This window comes from Monodon monoceros, unplaced genomic scaffold (genome assembly GCF_005190385.1).
Source record: "Monodon monoceros isolate NGI ecotype Baffin Bay Population unplaced genomic scaffold, NGI_Narwhal_1 Super_Scaffold_2, whole genome shotgun sequence".
Lineage (NCBI taxonomy): Eukaryota > Metazoa > Chordata > Mammalia > Artiodactyla > Monodontidae > Monodon > Monodon monoceros.
In genome coordinates this window covers 88,677,426-88,692,072 of record NW_021703776.1, presented here as the reverse complement: position 1 = coordinate 88,692,072, position 14,647 = coordinate 88,677,426, and the positions used below count along the sequence as shown (strand labels likewise).

Here is a 14,647-nt window from a genome sequence, read left to right as displayed (position 1 = left end):
GCTGCATCACAATGGGAAAACCTCTTCATCCACTTCAACGCTTAACATGAGTTAAACTGGATAATATCAAAACTCTCTTTCATCCTTTAGCACCAGACAGAAGAAAATCTCAGTGTTGCTGTAGGTGAAAATAGCATCAGGCGACTTCATTGCCCCCGTTTCCCTCTACAGAGCAGTCACTGATTAATCAGAACAAGCAGTTTGTGCCAACTAAGAATCTAGTTGGTGATGAACCTTTCTTGCTTAGGGTTTAGGGGACACAACAAGAATATGCACAGTTGAACCAAAAGAATGGGGAGAACGCTGTTGGACCCTGAATACCACAGTTGTGATTTCCCCAAACACAGCGGAAAATGTGCACCACAACTATTCATCAGCACAGTATAAGACAAAGACTGGAGTCCAACACGCTTATGTTTGAATCCAGGGGCTACGACTTACTAGCTGTGTAATCGCGGGCCATTACCTGACCCCTCTGAATGCTGGTTTCCTGATCTGTAAAATGGGGACAATAACATCTACTTCATAGGATTGCTGCAACGAGAAAACTGATTCATCTATTCACTCATTCAACAAATATTTAATAAACTCCTAGGATGTGCCAGACACTATCTTAAACAGTGGAGATAAAGCCCTGACAGAATAGATGATATAACATATGTGAGGTGCTTAGGACACTTTCAGGGACTTAGAACACACTCTATGAAAATGCATTTCCAAGGAAAACGACCTGCTTCCTTTGTCCCACACAAAACACACACTATCACCACCACTACTGCCATGTGACCAAGCTGAGCTTTGGGGTATGCAGTCAGTACACTTGCTCTGACACCTTCTTAGGAAAGCAGTCCCAACATCTGCTCAATGAACCAAAGGTAGACAAAATGGGGACAGGTGACAGGGAATGAAAGCCAGGTGGTAACAGTCATGAGGAGGATATATTGACAGTGTTTGATATAGAGGAGTCCACTGAGGAAAACAACACAGGTCCGCATCACAAAATGCCAACCCAACTCAAATATAAGGTTAAATGAAGAAAACCAGGTCCCTCAAGGGAACTGTGTGACAAAATGTTTCTGTCAGTCTCTTGGAGACTGACATTACTACTACTGAGTAAACTGAAGTAAGATTAAGATAAGAGTAAGAGTGGAGTTTGAGTGGTCATATTTAGACAATTACTCATGGGCATTCTCTCAAACTGACATCGGTGATGGAGGTTATTACAGTGGCTGTTAATGGCATGCCCACAGATTCTCGCCCTCATTTTTTTCACCCATTCCCTCTTCAATTCCTTTATTCCATTGCCCCCTCTTCTTCCTCTTTTGCACTTGCTTTAACTTTGTTCACTGCTGTGGGTCAGAGAGCCATGTGTCTCCTGATCAGCCTGCCTGTCCTCCTCGATTAAAGTGGGTGCCATGCCTTCCCTGTGAGCCAGCAGGCTGTGGTCTGCTGTTCTCTTCGAAACTCTGATGCTGCCCTCCCTCTTCCTGTGCCCTGGGCCCTGGGGGCTGGCTACCCTGAAATTAGAATTGTAAAACTGCCACTGAATGTACATCCAAGTGCCTGATGTTGGGGATTATCTGGGCAAAGAAGGGGAAAGGATCATGTTTGGAGCAATGTGGTTTTTAAATGTGAAGATAGCAATCTCTGCCCCCTATGCTGACAGACCGGGGGGACTCCTTCCAAAGGGACTTTTACCAATGTTTGACTGCTAGTCTCTTGTACATCCATCCCTGAAGTCAGCTGAGAGCTAAAAACACATTCTGTGGTTCTCTTGAACTTAAACTAGGGTAGGGATATTCAAATCGACCTATTTTCTCACTCCATCCCCCCCACCCCCAGACACTCTCAGACACTTACATAAACAAACACACCTTTCTTTTGTAGGAAGACCAAGCATCTGTCAGGAAGCTCACCCTTAAGTTTTGGGTCCACGGACTTTACCCCACTCCCGCCCCATTTCATTCACAGAGTTTTAAAACAGTAAGCTGAGGTGGTTGGAATTTCCATGCCTTTGTAGGGTCAAGTTTTACTTTTCAGTTTTAATTGGCATAATTGTTTAGCCTAGTAAAGCATATAGAGTCAACAGAAGTTGCTTATCCTACTGCCACAACTGGACACATTACTAATAACAGTAATAACAATAAAAATCACATGGCATTAACTTATTACTTCTTGAATCCTTAGCTGCCAAATCCTGCAAAGCTGCAACATTGTTGGCACAAAATTCTTCCATCCATTTGCCAAGAGTCTCAAACTGCAGCCTAATATTCTTACTGTGATCAACTGGTTTACTTCCATGATTATGACCTTGTTGTTATCACCCTGAAGATCACACACACACACCCCTAATTGCAGTTTCTTAAGTGTGTCATCATCCTTATTATTTGCTTATCAAGGAAAATGTACTCTGTATATCTCCTTGCTATACAGATTGCCAAAAATGCATACATATATACAGGCTGCCAACAAAATACAATGCGGGGCCTTTGGGGCACAAGGCCGGGTTGAATAGCTGGAGCTTATGAGCTGCCTCACTTTCAGAGCCCTCTCAAGACTGGTAAACCCGAATGGCCTGCAGCGAAGTGAGGTGCTGGTCCACTCCAGCACCTGGCCATCTGAACTTCCCCAGAGAAAGCCTGCCCCCCAAGGGTGGGCTCTGCCCGAGGCAGGTGCTGAGGGTCTAGGGCGCCGCAGCATCGGGTCCCTTAATGCTCTGCGCAGCCGCAGCCGAGCTCGAGCGCTGGGGGCCTTTTCCCTCAGTGTCTCGCCCCACCCCACCCTCAACCCAAATTCAAGTTTTTCCCAGGCTTTTCCGATTGCCCCACTGTTTCTCTCTGCAGTCTGGGCTGGCTCCCCTCGCCTCTGGCCCAGCCCTCGGAGGAACCAAGGCCACCGGCCGGGATCGTGCTATGGAGGTGGCCACTGCTGCCGGCACTCGGGGCAGTCGAGCTGGGGGCTGCGTGACGGAGCGCGGGCGGGTGTGCCATACAGCATGTAGATGCGTGTTTGTGTCACTGGCTGCGTGTACTAGGGGACAGGCAAACTACACGAACCCACTGCCACCCAGCGCTAAGAAGAAGAGCACGAAAAGCAAAAGAAACCAAAAAAAGAAAAGATGAAAGGGAACCAGAAAGTCAATGCAAGGGATTCCGGAGCTTGAGGACCTGGAGGCGCCGTGCTCTGGATGGGCTCGCCGCGCCTGGCTGGCCGACTTGGAGCCCTTGGTGGCCTCCGTCACAGACATGCTGTGGCCGTGAACTAAGGACACGGTCGGGCAGCTCGGGTGAGATGTCAGAGGACAGCTCTGCTTGCCTTTAAGGGTTTACCTCCATTTCTCTGCTCTCCTCCCGCCTCTCCGTCCTGAGTGACTCCCCAGAGATATTTCCATACAGGCAACATCGGTCTCAAGACTTGGGTCTGGTGAGCTCGGCAGACGCTCCTGTGGACGATTTTGTGGCACAAAGCAGCCTCGAAGACGGCGACGGGCAGGAGGGTAGAGAAAGTGATGGGGGCGCTGGAAGGAGGCTGAGGCAGTGGGTGTGTGCTGCTTTCTGAGTCAGTGATTTCGGGGGATCTTGAATCTTGACCTCTTAAGAGCTCTCCTAGGCATGCAGCCTCCTGCCCCGCGGGGGGCGCCCCAGGGGTGCAGGGGCAGAGTGCACAGGTGGAATTTCTGCTCGATCTCCCCTGCGCGGGCTTGGACCGCACCTCGCAGGTTCCGAGAGCTACAAGTTATCTGCGATCACCTGGGTCCTCAGGTGTGGACTGCGAGGGACACTGTGGGTGCAGCTGTTCGCAATCTGTGACCCCGAACCCCGCCGGGGTGGCCCAGAGCCCACTGTGAGGTGGCTGTCGGCGAAGCCCAGGCACGGTCCGGGACCTCGCGGGCTCCGGGCTGAGACCCTGTCCTCAAGTCGAGGCAGACAGCTGACCTCGTGTGCGGGCCGAAATGGGATGGGGTTGCAGAAAGCTGCCTCCTCCTCTGTCCTGGGACCCTCTCCTCATTCTTATTCCCCTGCCCTTTGGCCACGCTCCTTGGACCGCAGTACCAAGCCTCTCTCCAGCGACTTGGCGCCCAAAGGGCAGTTCAGAAGGCGGACCCAGGGGGCCATATGGAGCCAGAGGAGCTGGGCCTCCACCCCAAACGCCTGGGAGACGTGGCCAGACCCCAGGCTGGAAGGAATGTGAGGGGCAGGAGAGGGCGAAGCTCTCCCGTCTTTTCCTTGACGGCCTGTCGGGGAGGAGGAGGGAGTCGGGTGACAGTGGAGGGAATGGCGGGCTGGGAGAGGGAGCGATGTCACGGCCGGCGCGGCCCCCAGGCTACCTTTGCCACCTTCCTCCGGACTCAGTGACCCGCGAAATCGCATCCTTGTCCCGCGCTCTGCCTCTCTTGCCCCTTCTTTCCAGACCCGCCATCGCTGCCCTCAGTTCTCCAAGCCCCAGAAGCCAAAGTTTCCTTTCGAGAATCTGCACTTGTGGAGGAATTCTCCAATTCCTTAACACCTGACCCCTCCGCGCCCGCTCCTGGCAATTGGGAGGGACCCCGCGGCGCCAGGGTCCCTGGAGCTGGCAAGCAGAGAGCTGAGCAGCGCGCTGTCCTTACCTGCCGCCGGATTAGCTCCAGGTGCCTCCCCAGGCTGCAATATCCCTGGTGCGGGCTGGCGGGAGCGTGGAGGAGCCCTTCGCGGGTTCGGGGCTCACCGGCCGGGGAGCGAGCTGCGCTGCGCTCAGAGTCCGAGGCCAGGCGCCGGCTTGCTTTCTCCCTTGATCTTGCAAGCGAAAAGGAAAAGATTAGCTGGTGCCGCGACACCCGGAGGGGTGGGGCGGAGGAGGCGGGGGGAGAGCGGACCCGAAGGCTCAGGCCAGAGCTGCGAGGCTCGGGCGCGCGCTAGCAGAGTCGCGCACCCCACACCCGTCCCAGTCGCTTGACGAGTCTGAAACCCCTTTGCGGTGTAGACTGGAGTTAAAGTGACACCGCCCCCGCCCTCCACACCAGAACACCAAAGGAGAAGCAAAAAAGGAGTTTCAAACCTGGCTTTCACAAAGAAGCTGAGTCTGGAGAGCAAAACCGAACAGAGACCTGGCTGGACTGGCGAGCTGGGCGGGATTCATTTCTTCACCAAAGTGCTTGGGGAAGTAAGGGAAGTAGTAATTAGTGTAGGGGCAACTAATTACTAATTAGTTCGGTTCCTCTGGCGATCTCCTAGTGGAATCTGCGGTTTCAAGGCTCTGGCCAACCCTCAGGCTGGCGCGTGTGTGCGTTCGTGTTTGTGTGTGCGTGTCCGTGTGTGTGTGTGTGTGTGTGTGTGTGTGTGTGTGCACGCGCGCACTCGCTGGAGCGGGTCTCTGCGCCCGGGCACCTTTGGTATAACAAGAGAGCGTGCGTGTGTTCGTGAGTGTGTGTTCGATTAGCTGCAATGGGCGAACAATTTCTGGAGAGAACATTTACAATTTTCTTTCAATATGACAGGATTAGTTGTTCCTCCAATGAAATCTTTTCTGCTCTCTGATTTGGCGGTTCTTCTGAGCAAATATGACAGCCTTTTCTCCAGGCTCCTTTCTGCTCCTTTCCACGTCCATCCCCAGAGCCGAGCTCTCCATCTGCAATTTCTACATCAGAACGTTTACAGTTACTACCACCACCCAGTCCCATTCCTGCAAGTGTGACTGCTGTAAGGGTGACATGACATATTGGGAAGGACGCGGTGTTGCTTTTTGATTGCTGAAGATGCTTAAGCCCAGTTTTTCCAGGTGGGAAAATATTAGAATAAATCCTCTGTGCTTTGTAAACATATAATCGTGCTGAACTATTCACGGATTATTTATTTCTCTGGGACACGGGCAAATGTATAAGAGGAAGAGGTAATTTTTTTCTTTCTTATTTTATACAAGGGTCAATGCCCATGTTTCTTTGACTAATAGGCATTAGATTACAAAGTATTTATGGTGCTTTATGGAATTTGGGATCTCCATGAAAAAAATTAGGATACAAACTTTTTGTGTTAAATCAGTCTTAGGTTTTTATTTTTTCATTTTAATGCGAAATCCATTCCAAGAAGAATACTCATTATTTTTAGGTACTAGTCCCAACTGATAAACATACAGTGATATGATTCTAAAGTATAGTTGAGAACAAGACTTGCTTTTGTGAAAGTATGTGTATATAAAGATAACATCAGTGTACGATAAGTTATAAGGCTACATTTTCTTTCATCCACCTTCGGCAATCAAATGAAAAAAGCTGAAATCTTAATTGATATATCCAATTAAGTTGAGTTCAAATCTTGAGGCCCAGGCCATTGCTAGCTGTCAAAGGGAACACAGAATAGCAAAAGTCACTGTCCCTGTCCTTTATAAGCTCCCCATCTTATTGGCGGGGAAAGACAATCAGATGACAATCAAGATGAAAAATTATGCAGCAATATAAATTCATTGATAAATGAAAATTATGTAGATGAAAGGGTCTGCCCTTCCTGTTAACTCATAGCTATCACCAAGCAGGATGTGGCACAAACTTTTCTGGCTTGATTGAAGTCACCCTGAAATAACGCATTATATCCTGTGGCTCTACCTTCAGCCTCCACACCCTCACATCCCACCACCACTGGGAGATTGTAAGATACATATGAGAAAATCAAGACAGCTCTGTCCAGTCTTGACCTCAGCCTCCCCCAGCATTGGTTGTTTACATTAAATATCTGATTTTGTCATTTCTTCTCTCTTAGGTGATCTTTTGAAAATGAATTCACATTTTCCTTTCTTTCTCCATTACTTCTGACTATTAAGCCTCCATAAGCCCAGGGAGTTGCCTGGATCTTTAAATCAAAACAAAACAAAACCACATAGACATCCCGAAGCAGAGAAATAAAGGGGAAGGAATTTCCTGGCCAGCAATAGAGAAGAAGAAAACCCAGTGATCTGTTGCTATTTTGTTCTTTCATATCATTAATGCCTTTCATATCATAATATTCTTTCATATCATTAACAGGGCTACACATTCCAAAAAGAGCAATAAAGCAAAACACCAATGAAATCTAACAAATATTTTCTCAAACTTGAATAAAACAGAGTCCATGGATAACCTAACTACCATGTTCAACAGAAGTCATGTACTTGTGGCCTTCTGGAGAGGAGCTGCAAAAGGAAACAGCATTTTTAGCGAGCAATCAGCAATAATGTCCATTTTCTTCTTCTAGGTCATCAATGAGAACACTTTTTTTTAAACATATACTTGCATCTGTGCCACTCATTGTGTGTTTTTGGAGAATTATTTAACTGCTCTATGCCTCATATTTTTAATCTGTAAAAGGGATACAGTAATAGTAACACTCCCCTGGGATTTTTATAAGGAATAATAGAGTTCATTCATGTAAAGTTTTCAGAAGAAGGCCTGACATATAGCAAATTAGCTATAATGATAAGACTGTCAGTCAGGATTTGAAAACAGATTCTTGGGTCATGCCCCTGACCTACTGAATCGGAATATTTAGGAGTGAATCTTGCCAATGGAAACCATGCTGCTCCTCAATTTCATGCAACAAGCATGTTAAACATAATCCATCAAAATACCGACCCAAAGAAATCCCATTTTTCCCCCTTCTAGTTTCTCTTTCTATACAAGAAAAGATCATGTGTATTCTGAGCATTTTATTTTTATTTCTTAAGACAGTTCACTTTCTGAAGATAAAAGAGTACTCCCCGATCCCAGGAATATAGCTTTTACATTTATTAGTAACCCACGGTGTTTCAAAAGTGCTTTCTAAAGACTTTATAGGATGCATCTATGGGTTTCCTTTTATCTACATGCCTATTTTCCACCTCAAAGAACACTAATTAGTAATTTCCACTCGTGAAGCCAAACTTCATTACCTGCAACCTCAGAAAGTTACTTTTAGGCATGTGCTAAAGAGCTCAGATGCTCGAAAGGGATGACTCTGAATCTTTGACAAAGTTCCATTTTGAATAAGACTGTAAATAAGATCACCACCAACATGAGAAGGTGAATAACAAGTCTCATTTCTGGGAAGGTGGTGCATATTGTATTGTGCCATGTTGATTTCAATGTTGTAGCAATAATTAGACTTCAGTAATTAGATGCACAAATCAGCACTCTGTCATCATAAGCACATTAAGAGGGTGACGAGTTCAACTCAAGTGATTTCCCACCAGGTATGGCGTCCATAATATTTTCTTAATTTTCTGCTTTCAAAGAACCAAGAAAATGAATGTGCGAGCCTTGCCTATATGGGGAAAATGAGCCAAGAGCAAGGAGATTTTGTCTTGTCTTCATCTCCCACTCACACAAACTGTTCAAGATTTGAACTAGGAAAGCACAGCATTTGTCAGCAGGAGGTTTGGGAAAGGCGGGCTGATTTTTCTGATGTATGCCAAAGGAACCTATCTTTTCCTTGACCTCAGTTTGAAATATAACAATCCTGGGTTAAAAGTGAACCTCCACTAGATGACAATCACTGCTTAAAATGGGTGCTACCGTTGCCCTCACTGTTTTGAAATCTTAATAACAGTCCCATAATAGACACACTATTCTTCTTAGAGTTATTTATTTTCCCTGCAAACCTTTCTAGAGAGTAATTTTAAATGCTTCTATTCTTTAGCTAAAAAAGATTATCTCTTTCTCTCCTAGAAAATCCTAAGCTTTCTTTTTCAGTCCCTGCAATAGGAGTTTCCATATACAAATGAGACTGATTCTGAGTGACAATGCTTGGTGACACTTTCACAAACAATGCTTTGCTATTTTTTTCCTTCTCCTTTTTCCTTGAAGCTTGGCATCACAGCTGTTTTAAACTCTTCCTCTCCAAGCAGTGATGATGGTGTTATCCAAAGCCTGAAAACATTTACTGCTGCTGGGTCTAAAATATTTAAAATACAGAGCTCATTTTCGAACAGGGAATACAAAGAAGGGGGACAAAACGAAACACTCCCCTCTAAGATGTTAAGCAGCTGCAATGGTGATAAATCAGTGTTAAGAATGCAGGAGAAAAAGGCCACATGGGGACATGTGTTTCCTAGAAAAGCATTTAGCGTCTGGGCATTCCTCCTTCCAGGATGTAGTGCCCAGTTCCTCTTTAGAGGTGAACCTCTAACACAGGGAGAACAAACATTTCAACCACATCAACCTCAGGGCAGATTTGGACAAACAGCTTAAATTTCCCCTTTTCACAGCCTAAGTGAGATGCTGGAATCTCAGATGGAGATAAGATTCCAGAAAGGTCAAAGTGAAAGTCTTATCAGACTCTTCTAAGTGGGGCCCAAATTATTTGAATCAATGACTGTGCGGTAAAGAGTAGGCTACGAAATCTCAAAATCTTTTCAGTCTGTAGGGAAACTTAATTTCTTAGAATATAGAGTCAACTAGTCACATACTCATGGGAATTCACATAATTTCTCAGATCATATAGTTACCTGGTTCTTAAGCTAACTAAAATTGTCCTTCAAGGGACAGGTGGAAATTTTAAAACATTTCAAAGATATCCTGGCAGGCACCATCACAGAGGACAGCGTCCTCACTAAATCTGATCTACTCTGTTTCTTAAGAGTGACTGAGATAATTGTGACGCACAAAGCAGCCTTTTGCCAAGCAAGACTCAACTGAATGTAGCTGATAATGTCACCCCATATAGACTTTTTCACTTTGTAAAGACACTCTTTCTCCTACTAGTGCTCCCAAAGAAGCATTCCCTGATTTACCGTGCCTAATAAGACAGATCCTGGACACTTTGTCCTTTCTTCCTCATTTACTCAGCAAGGTGACTGGGATTTGGGTTTAAGGGCCTCATTTACAAAATCTCATGAGCTGTATTCTATACAAACCTGCAAAAAGGAATGAGGCGGGCTTCCCTGGTGGCTCAGTGGTTGGGAGTCCGCCTGCCGATGAGGGGGACGCAGGTTCGTGCCCCGGACGGGAAGGATCCCACATGCCGCGGAGCGGCGCGAAGTCAATGTATGTGCTACATTTCTACAAGGCTTTTATTGACAAACGCTTTCTTAGAAAGGGAGTTCATTTTAAAAGGATGCCCAATAAACACGCACTGGTAATCACTGAACATTTTCAAGAACAACCACTCAAAATCTACCCTTAAAGTCCACAGCTGACACAATGTGCTCTCCTTTTATTGAGGCCAGGATATGGAGCAGACAGATTTCCCTGCTTGACTGTAATCCCATGGAAATGTTTCTTTCTTGAGCAAGTCTCATGTAAACAAGCTGCCATTGCTTTGCTTCCTTCTGCAGCATTGTGAATTGCACGAGACACTTCTGAGAGTAGAGTGTTTCTCAGAAGTCTATTATAAACTAAATGTGAAGTATGGAAATTGGCTCAACAAAATTAGTATATCATGCAATATTCTCTTAGATACTAGGGCAGCAAAAATAAGTAACTAAGAAAGACTCCTGCCTTTCAGAAAGCTAACCCAGTTGGAAAGAACAACAGAAACAGAAATGTTGTTCTTAGGCACTTGTGATAAAACTTTTGATGCCATAATCCATGAGGGATTCAGGAAAGGACCTGACACTTCTCTATCAGAGAGCTGATTCCATAGGTGGATTTTACATAAGGTACTCTCCCTGGGATTTGGAAGCTATGACAAGTTAGATCTTGGGAGTGAGAGACTCTGGATGATGAAACAATACTTAAAATATTTAAAGCAATTACCAGGAAGATACTGTTAAAACTGAAGACATATATTAGTGACCATATATTAATGAACAGAATATCCCACTCCAAAACATACCTCTTTGGCATATTGATTATTTTGAGCTGGTTATTTTTGAGAAAAGGCAGACATAGGAAAAGTTCTGAAAACTGAGTAGCAGTTACCCTTTTGTAAGAGACCTTTTTACATTTGTAAGGGAAATCTCCATTTGTAAGGGTATCTCCCTCTCTGTACTAAGAAGAGAAGGATGACTCTAAAGCTCTAGAAACGAGTTTTATCAAAGGTGAAGGTGAAAGCTTAAATCTATATAACAACCTTACTGTGCTTTTCCTGGTAACCTCCCACAACTGGCCTCTTCCGCCACCCCACCCAACACCTTCTTTTGCCTTTAGTTGGAGATGTTATTTAAGATGATGGCTTCGGCCATTTCAGAGAGTTACTCAGTTTTCCTAGGTCTCTCATGTATACTGGAGGTATACGTGTTATTAAAATTTTGTTTGTTTTTTCATATTAATATTTTATTATAGAGGAGTCTCAGCTAAGAACCTAGAAGGGTAGAGGGAAAATTATTTTTCCTCCCCCACACCATCTACCAAAACTTGGGCACATGCTTTTGTAGTATCCAGGGTAGACAAATGTAACTAATATCTAATTTCCAGAGTTAGTTAATGGAGAAGACTAGAGTAGGACAGGAGCATCACTACATACTTTTTGTCCACGGCACTATGCTCTAGGATGTACTTCCAATTCCACTGTAGCTTTTATTATACTAATTTTGTCTTGTTTTGTGTTTTGGAAGTAATAAGGTGACAGTGAAGTTACTTAGCAGCGAGTATCTCTGGCACATGGACATTTCTATAATTTTAGAAGAAAACTCTTGGGCATGGCCATTACAACTTATTCTAATTATATAATGGCATTGGGGATGACAGTAATGTTACTAAGAACTGGAATGCAGTCCCTGTTTATGGAATGCACTTAAAGCAATGGAAACATTTTTGAGCCATAGTTTATACTTTCAGTTTGCAGAATAATACCAGGCTTATCCCTGGGAATGTTCCCTTAGGTTTCTATATGTCTTGCCATAGAGCTGGTCCAGAGTGATGAGAGGGAGAATGAAAATGGGGCAAGAATGTAAATTTTCAAGGTGAAAGTGGGAATATGCCACCCAGTATCCAAGAAGAGCAATGGTATATAGAAAGCCTTTTTATCATCATATAAGAAGTAGGGATTACCTGGACAATACTAGGAAAGTGAAGAAGACAAAAAATTGCTAAGTTATAAATAGTAGACTTGCTTTTAGGGCCAAAACATGGGAAAGATGGGATCCAAAACTCTTCACAGAGTAAAGCAAGGTTCAGGTTCAAACTTCACCACTTATTAGATGTGACCTTGGACAAAACGCTTAATCCCTTTACACCTGTAAAAGGAAAGTCAACATGGAGTTGGTATCACTAAGAGAGCTCTCTAAAATGGACCCAGAAGGCCACTGAGGAAGTGTGACTTATGTACATCTTAACCCGGATGAAACCTGACCTTTTGATCTCTTATTGTTTCAGCAGGCATCTAGAACATCTGCCAGAAACTCAAGATACTTATCGGACACTTACCCTAAAATAACTTGTGACAGTCTATCTACTCATCAAACCCTTAACCTAAAATAACCTGTGACAGCCTATTCTTTAAAGACAAATATTTCCTTTCCTGCATCAGAGTCAATCACAACTCTCTCCAGACAACTTATCAACCTAATGGCTTTTGTCTTTGTAAGACCCTGACTCTTTCTCTTCCCTGATCTTACCCAAATCTGTGTTTCCTGAATTGCGGTTTTTAATACCCCAAATAAAGCTCTTTGTCCCTTGTAGTCTTGATACTGATTATTGTCTGACACACCTCAGTTCCCTCACATGTAACTAATGTGTAGAATCTGCCCCAGAGTCATCATGTTGATTAAATAAAATTGTATTTGCCAAAAGTATTTTGTAAGATGTGAATTATTATTGACGGTGGATATGTAACTAAACTGTGATGTGAATGAATGATTTCTTTTCTCCTTGCCCATTCCCACTTCCCCCAGGCAGGTGTTTCCTTCTTAATGAAAAATAATGTCTACTTAAGAGAATATTAGCCAATATGTGGCTGGGGGACAGGGAAAGTTTGGGGCAGGGTGTTATTCTTGTTCACTCAAGTTATATGAGGAAAGAATATATGTGTAACCTTACTAGAAAGATGAAGCAATCACTGGTGTCTCCTTTCCTTTACTTATTTAGTCTTATCAGCTCCTGGTATGGAATGTCAACGCAAGGTACCCCTTGTCCTTATATGGCTCTTAATGAAGAAATGAAATTTCCGCTCCAAAACAAAGATACCTGTCCTGCCCTGTGTCAAGCACAGAACTCCCCACAGTTGCTTTGCTCTGGCTTCCAAAACCATGAATAGTCATATCTGTTAGCTACAGAAACTAGTTTCTAATCCTCTAGACTATAAGTACATTCTGATAGTAAAAAGAAATAGACTAACTCCTTATGAATCTAAGCTTTCATACAAGGATTTTTTTTTCTGACCACCTAAATTCACAAATGTTCTCTCATTCCAAGCCTTTTTGCCCTTAAACATTTTCTCAGTTGCTACCCTGCTCTTATGTGTCCTACTGATTGGTTTGAGATTCACCAGATAATTTTAACCACAACTCTCTACTTCCTAGTGATTCTGCGTAAGTTTAGACTTGGACTCCTCCTTCTTAAATTTAAAAATAAAAAATCTGGTGTGAACCATGTTTCTCCTGTCTCTTTTAAACGTAACAACATTTCTTATAAATCAGGGTGTGGTTACTGCACTTGGGCTGTAATCATGGCAGACCCTTCCCCCAATCACCAAATCAGTTTTCTGTAAGTATATTCAATCTCAAAGTTATTTTGAAGTGGTTAATTGCTCAGAACTTGAACACCTAAAGGGAATATTTCTCAGGCTACAATTATATGAATATGATGATAATTCTCATGGAGGAATTTTAAAACTTTTATTAAAATATGAGCTATCTTTGGCACTGGCTTATTACCTTTGGCCAGAATATTAATATGCTATTAACATAAATACATTATTTATATACCATTAAAAATAATCCCAACACATTAAACAGTTTTTTACTATGACTACTTAGTGACAATGACTTATTCTGCAATGTTAGAATTGGTAAAGTTTCTCTCCAGAACTTCTGGTTGTTATATTTACTTCTAATCTGGACATATCCCTGGTGAAGTTAAGTTGTAAACTAAAAGAAAATAACTGAATTAACAGACTAATGAAGACAGAAAAATAGGAATAAGTTCTAAAATTGGTTGCAGTAGAGGGAAACAGATTAGGGTGGGGAGAGGGAATGTGAGAAGACATCTTGAAAAAGGCACTTACCAAGTGAAACTGAAACCAAGCCCCTCTAAAACCTAGTTCCCCTGCCAAATTTATGATTAATCTCTTTACTTACAACTTTACTTCCTTTATTGTCCTGCCCCTGTTACCCACAGGATTGAGGAGTATCAAAGAAAAGGGGGGATTGAAACTGAGCAGGACCCTGCAGGGCCTTCCCAGGTACAAAACCTCTTCGTGTCCCTCATTACTTGTTTGTAGAAAAAAGGCTTTAGTCTCCTAGGCCTTCACTGAATTCCAAAGAGCAGACTCCAGCAGTTACTAATTAGGGAAGTGAGGGAACGCAGAAACAAAGGAAAAGGATGATAGCTTAAACAATAGGTTTGATGATAGCTTAATGATAGCTTAAACAATAGGTCAGTAATAAAACAGAGTCCTAGTTCCTCCTCAAGGGATATACATAATAATCTAACACATATCTTTGACTTGTTCTGCAGAAAACAAGACTTTCACCCTGGTGGAGGAGATGACCTGATGCTGACCAGCACAGTAGACCCCAGACTGGTTGGAACCGGAAGGTTGATGGTTAAGGTTCCTGAAACATCACC

The 14,647-nt window shown here is 43.7% G+C and overlaps 1 protein-coding gene across 1 annotated transcript in view; it reads right to left on the bottom strand.

The window, feature by feature from the left end:
* CHRM2 (cholinergic receptor muscarinic 2) overlaps nt 1-4,796 on the bottom strand; it is a 153,782-nt gene extending 148,986 nt beyond the window's left edge. Inside the window, exon 1 of the mRNA XM_029233885.1 lies at nt 4,607-4,796. The gene's annotated coding sequence lies outside the window, so the exon portion shown is untranslated. The remainder of the gene's footprint in view (nt 1-4,606) is intronic.
* Nucleotides 4,797-14,647: the final 9,851 nt, after the last annotated feature.